Source organism: Herpailurus yagouaroundi, unplaced genomic scaffold (genome assembly GCF_014898765.1).
Source record: "Herpailurus yagouaroundi ecotype Mexico unplaced genomic scaffold, PumYag 142, whole genome shotgun sequence".
Taxonomy (NCBI): domain Eukaryota; kingdom Metazoa; phylum Chordata; class Mammalia; order Carnivora; family Felidae; genus Herpailurus; species Herpailurus yagouaroundi.
In genome coordinates, this window is record NW_024412397.1 from 59,229,937 (window position 1) to 59,238,885 (window position 8,949).

General features: G+C 42.6%; 1 protein-coding gene across 1 annotated transcript in view; it reads left to right on the top strand.

The window, feature by feature from the left end:
* RAB12 (RAB12, member RAS oncogene family) overlaps positions 1-8,949 on the top strand; it is a 27,000-nt gene that overhangs the window by 6,388 nt on the left and 11,663 nt on the right. The window lies entirely within an intron of this gene.

The window sequence follows — 8,949 nt, forward strand, 5'->3', positions numbered from 1 at the left end:
AGAAAGAAAGAAAGAAAGAAAGAAAGAAAGAAAGAAAGAAAGAAAGAGAAAGAAAGAAAAGAAGGAAAGACAGACTATCAGGATTAAAAAGTTCTTTGAATTTAGTTCCGAGAACCTCACCACTCTTCATTTTTCTCATTGCGCATCAGCACATCAGACTTCACAGGCTGGCCCCTGAGAGTGACTGGTCGTAGATGATGGTGCTTTGCTGAAGCCTGTTTTCCCTCAGTTACTGGCCATGGTCCCTGTGTTCTCTTTGCCAGACTCCCCCTTTTGTCCAGAGTTAAGATGAAGGTGCACTGAGGATGCTTGTTCCATGGGCAGGGAAGCTTAGTGGTACAGGTAGGTGGCTGCGTTTTATCAGGAAACAGGTGGGCATAAGTCCCCTGCAGAAGCGGCTCTTGTGGGTCTGGCCTTGAATGTTAGGGGACATGATGGAGTAAATGCAGCCCACAGGGGTCTGGTCGGCTTTACCTGGAAGCAATGGAACGGCTGCTTCCATTGCTTGGAAGCTGCCTGTACTTCATTCTGGAAACAGGTCAGACATTTTGCTGGAAATCCCAGAATGAGCATCTAATACTGGATTAAAATTCCAAATGGTGTATTTTATTTTGCTCTTGTGTGCTCATAGGCAGTCTTCCATGCCATGGCTGATGTGCCTAATTGCTTCACTTAGAAGAGAATTAGGAGAGTTGTCCAGAATTCCCACCCCAAGAGCCCAACACCGAGCCTCTCCAGTGCTGTCTCACTCCTCTGCCAAGATGATGTAACACGATGACTCAGGGAGATGTCAGTGTGAAAGGAACAGATGCGAGTGGTTAACATTTCGTTTTTATACCAGCAGATGCTATGCATTGTCATTAGCTTGATTTATTTAATGAACTCAGTGCAAACGGATAGGCTTGTGCAGAGCACGTACGTCCCTTCTTGTGGAATAGCTTTCAAAGAAAATATGGAAATTTAGTTGTCTGGTTGTTCAGGTTGAATAAAAATTTATTTAGAGACCTGGCTTAAGTGCGTTCAGCCTTTCTTTCGCTGTTCTGCACTGAAGAAGAAAGGTTTTATTATGCATGATAGAGATCCAGATTCTTAGAGATTGCCTCGCTCCCTCCAGCCGCGTGGAATCTGCCAGGAGCAATCTGTTAGCAGATCTTAGAACTGGCTTCAGAAGGCAGAGTAGGTTCCTTTGAGAACTGCTAAGTCCAAATTATTCTCCAGCCTTGGGTGCCAGATACATTGTTCTAATGAAGCATTTGTTGGAATTTATAAAGAAAATGTAGCTTTGTATAGCCTAGTCACTCAGTAGGTGTTATCCAGGAGGCTGTTGGTTTTTCTGTAAGACACCATTCTGCTAGCTATTCTAAAGGGCACAAAGCTAACACCTCCTTACCTGGCTTGTCCTTTTTCAGAAGGGCAGGTGAGTCATGGAAAGAGCCACAATAAAACCTCAGAAAAGAGGTAAAGTGCTATATGCTGTTGTACTTCAACAGAGGAAGAAATTGATTATGCTTCTTTTGTCCTTTTATCGCACATCTTTGACATTTGGAAAACCAAACTACGGACCTCAGATAGTGCCCTTAATTGAATGTGATTATGTTTGTCAAAAACCCCTTATCCTTTAAAACCAGAAAACACACCAGCTGAATAGAACACTCGATTCCATTGAAAACCTTTTCCCCTCCAAATCTGACAGCCTCCAATGTTTGGTTTGTGGTGCTTATGTAATGCCTTCTTCGTTTTAAAACCAAACAGATTCTATTTCCACCTCAAGCGGGCTTCTGGCCAAGTAACTGATGAATCAAATTCTCCTGGTTTGCCCACCTTAATTTAGGATCCAGGACCCTCTAAGCGGAGACCCGGTGATGGAACAGGCCTCTGTAAACCAGGAGCTCTGTCATTCACGTGCTTCCTCTCCCTCTTGAGGCGTGCCGCACCCAGAGCCCCCCTCCTGGCTGACTGCTAACCCATCACACCTACAATCAAATTTTCACTTTTAATTTTCACTTCTAAAGGAAAGCACTCCACCTTCTCCTTGGCCACTCCTCCTTCTAGACAATGTTCTCTGCCTCCCACCCCAATGGTGTGATTTCAAAGGTGGATACAGGGTCCTGGATGTGAGTCCTGCCTCTACCACAAGCTGTCTGTGTGTCTTTAGTGAGCTACTGAATCTCCGTCTCCGCACTCATGAAAAGAAATAAGAAGAACTTACACGCTTTTCTCGTCTCACGTGCGGGAGTAAATGGAGATGAAATATCTTAGGTACCTGGCTTGGAAGGGACAATTATAAATGTCAATTATGTTCCCATCTCCTCCTAATCTATACCATAGATGCAAAAAAAAGTGTCTCATAGATGAAACAGTCCCAAGAAAGAATCTTTATCCTTTAGAGATACATACCGAAATGTATACAGGTGAATATGAAAATCAAAATGTAAACACATGACCTGGCTAAAGGGCAAAATGCAGCTGACAGTGCCTGCATTTTTATGGACCCAATCAGAATAGTAGTCAAGTTAATGTTTTTTTGCATATGAAGAAAATACTACTGATCCACTTTTCATCGTCTAAGGTTTTGGTTGTTTTTTGTTTGTTTGTTTGTTTTCAGATTCTCCTCCCCTCCCTCAGTATTCTCTTCCTGTCGTGACTCAAGGCACGTTGTCCCCACCTTTTGAGAGAGGGGTATGTGTGTCTGTAACCAGGGAGCACAGGAAGGCTTCCTGGTGCAGGAACAGCATGTCCAAGGCCACCAGCAGACCTCACTTAGTTTTTAAAAATATTTCCTTAGCAATGCAGAACTTTTTTACCATGAGAGATAGCTTTATATCTTGCAGCCTTTCCCTCCTTTTCTTATCAGATGAGGCTGCCCCGGTGAGGTAAGAGTGTAGCCTGGAGCCACCCGCAGGGTTCAAATCGGTGCTCTAATACTCATCTGCTCAGTGGCCCTGGGCAGCTCCTAGCCCCTCTGACTTCAGTGTTTTCATCTGTAGAATGGGGACAATAATATCTGCCTCATAAAACTGGCAAGTGCAAACACTGCAGTGAATTAATGGACATAAAGCCCTTGGAATAGTACCTGAGGCGTAGGAAGCAGCATAGAAGGGTTCTTCATCTTTTTGTTACGAAGGGAACAGACCCTTTCTGTGAAGTGCTTTCCTAAATGTATATACTTCGTGAAAATGCAGCCGCCTGCCGGTTCTGACGGGCTCTGTGGGGCACACGCTCTGTTCCCTCCCGCCTCTCCTTTGAAGCGATCGCCTTGGACTCCTCCCTGCCTCGTGGAGTTCGTGGTGCAGGTGTCCAGCCAAGTGCCATCTCTTCGTGCTGCGTGTGTCAGGGATGGCGAGATGCAGTGTGGTCTTTCTTTGCGGGAGGAAGAAGCAGATCTTACTCCTAGGATGGATGCTTGATGTCCTCAGGCCTGATAAACATTTTTTTAATGTCCTACCATCACTTTCCTGTGTTCCTAACAGTACCTACTGCTGAGCCGATCAGAGTGTTTTATAGTCATAGCACTCAGTCTCTATGTTACTGAATCCTTTTCTTTATGTGGTGCTTTCCTGTGGGGACTTAGGTTGTACTCTTCCCTGGCCGGTGGTGTTTAGGCAGAAGACTGGCCCCACATGCATTCAAGTGACTTGTTTTCCAGCGTTAAATGTACCTCCCTCTGTGTGACTTTGACTCCTTTCTTAATTTACTTTCTCACTCAGCGCCATGAAAACACTGGAAATCCTCCCCCTTAGTAGAAAGACCATGTCCCAAATTGGATGACCCTGTATAGAATCTATGTCCTTGGAAGAAACGCCACTGTATGAACTTAAGATAGTTATTATGAAGTGTCCGTAACATGACAGCCACCGTTTGAATTGAGACTTAATTCCAAAGTCTGAAATCTTTCATCGTCCTAAAAGTGTCAGGTAAAGAAAAATCAGATCTTTGAGGAGGGGGAGGGAAGCAGGGCAGAGAAGAAAAAGAGCAGGCCATTCGGCTGTAATCACAGGTGTGGACCACGTTGTTATTTTTGCTTTTATTTATTTAGCTTTTTTCTGGAAAGGAATGTGAAGAAAGAAGCTTCTGTTTATTTTTGCCATTTTCACTTTTGTAACCTCTTGTGGCCCAGCAGGAAGAAATACGGTCATGTTTTATTAGTGTTTTGCCTTAAGGGGATCTTAGAATTCGTATCAGCAGTACCTATGCCAGTCCTTTATGCTATTTGCTAAGATCTATGGGAAACAAATGCAGAGAAGACCAAGTGTAAAGTTAGGCTTTGTTCTTTAAACATTTCCATCAGTGTGGTTCTGGGTCATTCACAGAACATTTCACACCTTTCCTTTTGTTTTCATGCATCTGACTCTTAGTATAACAACTTTTCATTGCGGGCAATGTTACAAATTTGAATCTAAGGTCTGCCACTGGGCTAGCTAGCACCGGATATGACCTTAACAGCCAAATACCTTATCCTGTCTCCACTCTGGTGTCTCCTTCTGTAAAAGGAGGACACTAGTGCTCACTTCACTGGGCTGCTGTAGGATCGATCCCATGTCAGCACAGAGTGTTTGACAGACGTCCACTATCATTGTTATTAAAGGAAAACAAGACTCAAGGGGCGTCTGGGTGGCTCAGCCGGTTGAGCATACGACTTCAGCTCAGGTCATGATCTTGTGGCTCGTGAGTTCAAGCCCCGCATGGAGATCTGTGCAGATAGCTCAGAGCCTGGAGCCTGCTTCAGATTCGGTTCCCCTCTTTCTCTCCCTCCCCTACTTGCGTGCGCTCTCTCTCTCTCTCTCTCAAAAATAAACGTTAAAAAAAATTTTAAAAACAAAACAAGATCAAGGAGACGTGGTGATTCAAATGGAGCCATCTGTGCCCATTGTTATAGGAATTATAACCCCTATAACCTGTGTTCTTTATGATTAAAAAACTAAAAAAAAAATTTTTTTTAATGTTTATTTATTTTTGAGAGCGAGAGAGACAGAGCATGAGCAGGGGCAGGGCAGAGAGAGAGAGGGAGACCCAGAATCCGAAGCAGGCTCCCAGCACTGGGCTGTCAGCACAGAGCCCAACACGGGACTTGAACCCATGAACTTTGAGATCATGACCTGAGCCAAAGTCGGATGCTTCACCAACTGAGCCACCCAGGCACCCTGATTAAAATATTTTTTGAAAGACTCTCATAGCATTAGCAAGCTTCAAGAAAAGTAAGCTGCTTTTGCTAGAGTAATTCACTTAGTGGACCACTTCCTGTCTAAGTGACTGAATCCACTATTACCATAATAATCCCCTGGGGTGGGTGTATGGAGGGAGGGAGAAGTTATAAGCATATTAAGACTGCCCCGGGGCGCCTGGGTGGCTCAGTAGGTTGAGCGTCTGACTTCCGCTCAGGTCATGATCTCGGGGTTTGTGAGTTCGAGCCCCGTGTTGGGCTCTGTGCTCACAACTCGGAGCCTGGAGCCTGCTTCCAATTCTCTGTCTCCTTCTCTCTCTGCCCCTTCCCCACTCATGCTCTGTCTCTCTCTGTCTCTCAAAAATGAGTAAATGTTAAAAAAAAATTTTTTTTTTTAAAAAGACTGCCCCATCTTTTAAGGATTTACCGTCAACAATAAGAATTGTAGGAGAAATGAAATACTCTATTTCTGGAATGACCTATGGGTACTGGGCACCAGACACTCAGAACATCTGCCTCTCCTTTCTTCTAAAGTGTTTTGTGTGAGTTTTATTGTTTTGTTTTTGCTAAACAGTCATAAATTTCCTTAATTTTTCCCAAAAATAGTCAGCATTTCTTCTTACGTATCTAGTATTTGATGGAGAAGAGAGGGTGGCTTTCATTCATCAGATTTACCCAGTTGCTGTTGTGTGCCAGGCAGTGTCCTAGGCTGTAGGGAGTCAGGCATGACTGTGCCCTCAGGGAGACACCAAACAGCAAAGAAGGAATGTTGTGATAAGGGCCAGGAGAAAGTTCAGGTCCAAGAACACCTTACACAGATGGGACTGTGGGGCGGGCAGCCGGGTTCAGATTGGGAATCAACTGGGCTGTCAGAGGTTTCTGGGCAGACAAGGAGGTTCTCTAGGAAGAGAGAACAGCAGAGAAAGGCACTTCTTTGCCAGCTGCATGGGGTGTCGATTTAGGCCAGTATGACTAAGCCCTTTGAGGGCAGAGACTGTCCCCATCAACCAATGGTAGGGCTGATTGCTTCCCCTGGTAGTCAAGTTACCTGTAGGAAACTGGGTTTTCAGCAAGGGCTGGAAATGGGCGTGCCATTCTTTTTGTCCCTTACCTGTTCCTAAACCTTGGTCCCTGGAGCTCTTTCTCAAGGCCAGCTCTGTGCTGACTTTTCCTAAAATGAATCACTGAATATCTGAGGCTACGGATGACCTAATATCTTCTATTAAGGATCATTATAATTTCTGTGGCATGCAAATTTTTAAGATAGACAACCTTAAGAGATTTCTGACTTGATGTAATGTTCTTAGAAATGGTTGTATACTCTGATACAAGTATGTGTTTCTAAGCCATAAGTTAGAGTAAGCTTCCAGTTGTTACAAGCTACTGAGTGGCTGTTAAATGTGGTAAAGGATATTGCATTTAAGAGAGAGGGCTATTTTAATGGGATTTTAGATTTAGACTATTTTTCTGTTGTTAGTGAAGTTGTCATTAAGCAACTCACTAGAACTAGATAGTCTTTTTTTGTGTGTTTTGTTTTTTACATTATTTTTGAGAGACAGAGCATGAGCAAGGGAGGGGCAGAGAGGGAGGGAGACACAGAATCCGAAGCAGGCTCCAGGCTCCGAGCTGTCGGCACAGAGCCTGACGCAGGGCTGGCACCCACTAACCATGAGATCATGAGCTGAACTGAAGTTGGACGCTCAACCAGCCAATCCACCCATGTGCCCGAAACTAGATAGATGTCTTCTTGGCTCAACAGACTCTTAATCCTGTTCGCTGTGGGTTCATCTTTGTTTTGTTGTCCTATTAAAATTAGTAACCTGTTTATAATCACGTGATGATAACATTACCGCTTATTTCCTGATTTTGAACACTAACAGCCTTAGCTTTTACTCTTACTCATTAGACTTGGTGGTTACAAAAGAGTCCTGGTGTAGGATTGTGAAAGTTGTATAAATCGTTCAAGTAGGTAGAAAGTGTCTGACATGTTCGGGTTCAGAATAATCCTTAAGCAAAAACAGCCTAATCAAAACAAAAATTACTGACTCTGGCTATTTCAAGGGATTCTTTTAGTTGATGTGAAGCAGAGCTCACAAAAGAAGTTTTATCTGCCAATTCTTTTTAATAAAGTAGCAGCCACTGTGACACGTTTTACAAAAGTTACAGTCCCCTTAGCTGAAACTTAAAAAAAACAACAACAAAACCTCAAACTGGAAACAAGTAAAGTAGAATACTAGTCATGACAAAAATATGAATTTGACTTGTAGTTTGCCATCACAGAGCAACGTGGGGAGGCCCTAACTTTAGCTAATATCAGGAGGACCAGTGTTTTGTCTTTAAGCTGTGCCTGTTTAAAATCAGAATTTATTAGCAAATATCTCCAGGCTGTTTTTTGTGCCTTGTAGAGTATCACTTTAAGTTACATTCTTCCCTGTGGTTGCGTCATTCAGGAACTCCGAAGATATTGGTAATGCACAAACATGCTTTCTGTTTCTAGGCTGGTTTAGAGTGTCATTTGACTTTGAAGAGCAAATCGGTTCCAGAACTGAAAGTGAAATTGAATTAACCAGCTTTTTCTCAGTGACATTTGAAATTATGTCTGGTATAAGAGATTAAGAATTGAAATGCAGAGTATTTCTCTAGCTTTGTTCTCTTGTGACTGTTTATATTCCTGCAACTTCTCTTTGTTGTACAGACCAAGGGCTGGTGCCCCGCCCCCCTCCCCAGGTTGTAAACATGTCTTTGGTATTGCACTGGTGTCTGCAGTGTGTTGCTAATTATAAAACGCAGTCACATGTCTTTCACTTCACCTTGAGAACATCATCTGACTTTGCAGTGTTGCATCAAATCCCTGAGCTGGAGAGCCTGGGAGTAGGGTCCTTACCCCCATGCTGTCCTGTAGCACTCACTGGAGGACATGGGCCCCTGCCCATTAGAGGCCTGACAGCACTGTGATGCCGGATCCTGAGACAGGCAGGAAGTGGTTCCCGTAGGGAGTAATTCTGACTCTCCAATTTAGTGAGCGTCCCTTTGATTTGTTTTTTCAGTTAAAAAAGTGTGTAAAAAAATATATTGTTTGGAAATGTACAAGTTTTCTATAACTGAGACCTGTATAAGGTTACATATACAAATGAAAATTTGGTTTAAAAAAATCAGCTGAAGCTTTAAGGGCTGAATTAGGAAAGGATAGTGAGTGATACATGACGGTTTGCTCAGAATTAAAATGAATCAAAATTACAATTGAGAATGTTAACCTTTATGAGTAAGTTTTTTAAAAATAATTCCTGTTCCATGCTATTCACAATGTGATAAAGAAGTAATGTTTACATATTAACTGACTTCTTTGTGAATGCTACAGAGTTCAATGCAGTGATTTCTAAATCCAGACTAAGGCTATTCGAAATCAAGATTAAGTTTCCAGCACTTCCTGTAAGAATTCTCCCCAATATATCATTCTTTAAAGCCATTCAGTTGTTAACGTAATTGCTAATTTCTAAATGGCTTTTATGCTAAACTGTGGTAGCAATAAATCATATTACGATCAGCAAATGCTATGTAGGTACTTCGTTATAAAACACAAGTTGACTTTGTACACTTGTATGTGGAAATATAGACTGAGCATCATAGACTTTGGTGGACTTCTGCTTTTCCTTTTGGGATTTAGTAACACCAGGTTTTTTCTTACTGATAATGATACAAAATATACACATAGGATTCTTTTTTATGGCAAACTGCATTTTATTCTTTCTTTCTTTCTTTCTTTCTTTCTTTCTTTCTTTCTTTCTTTC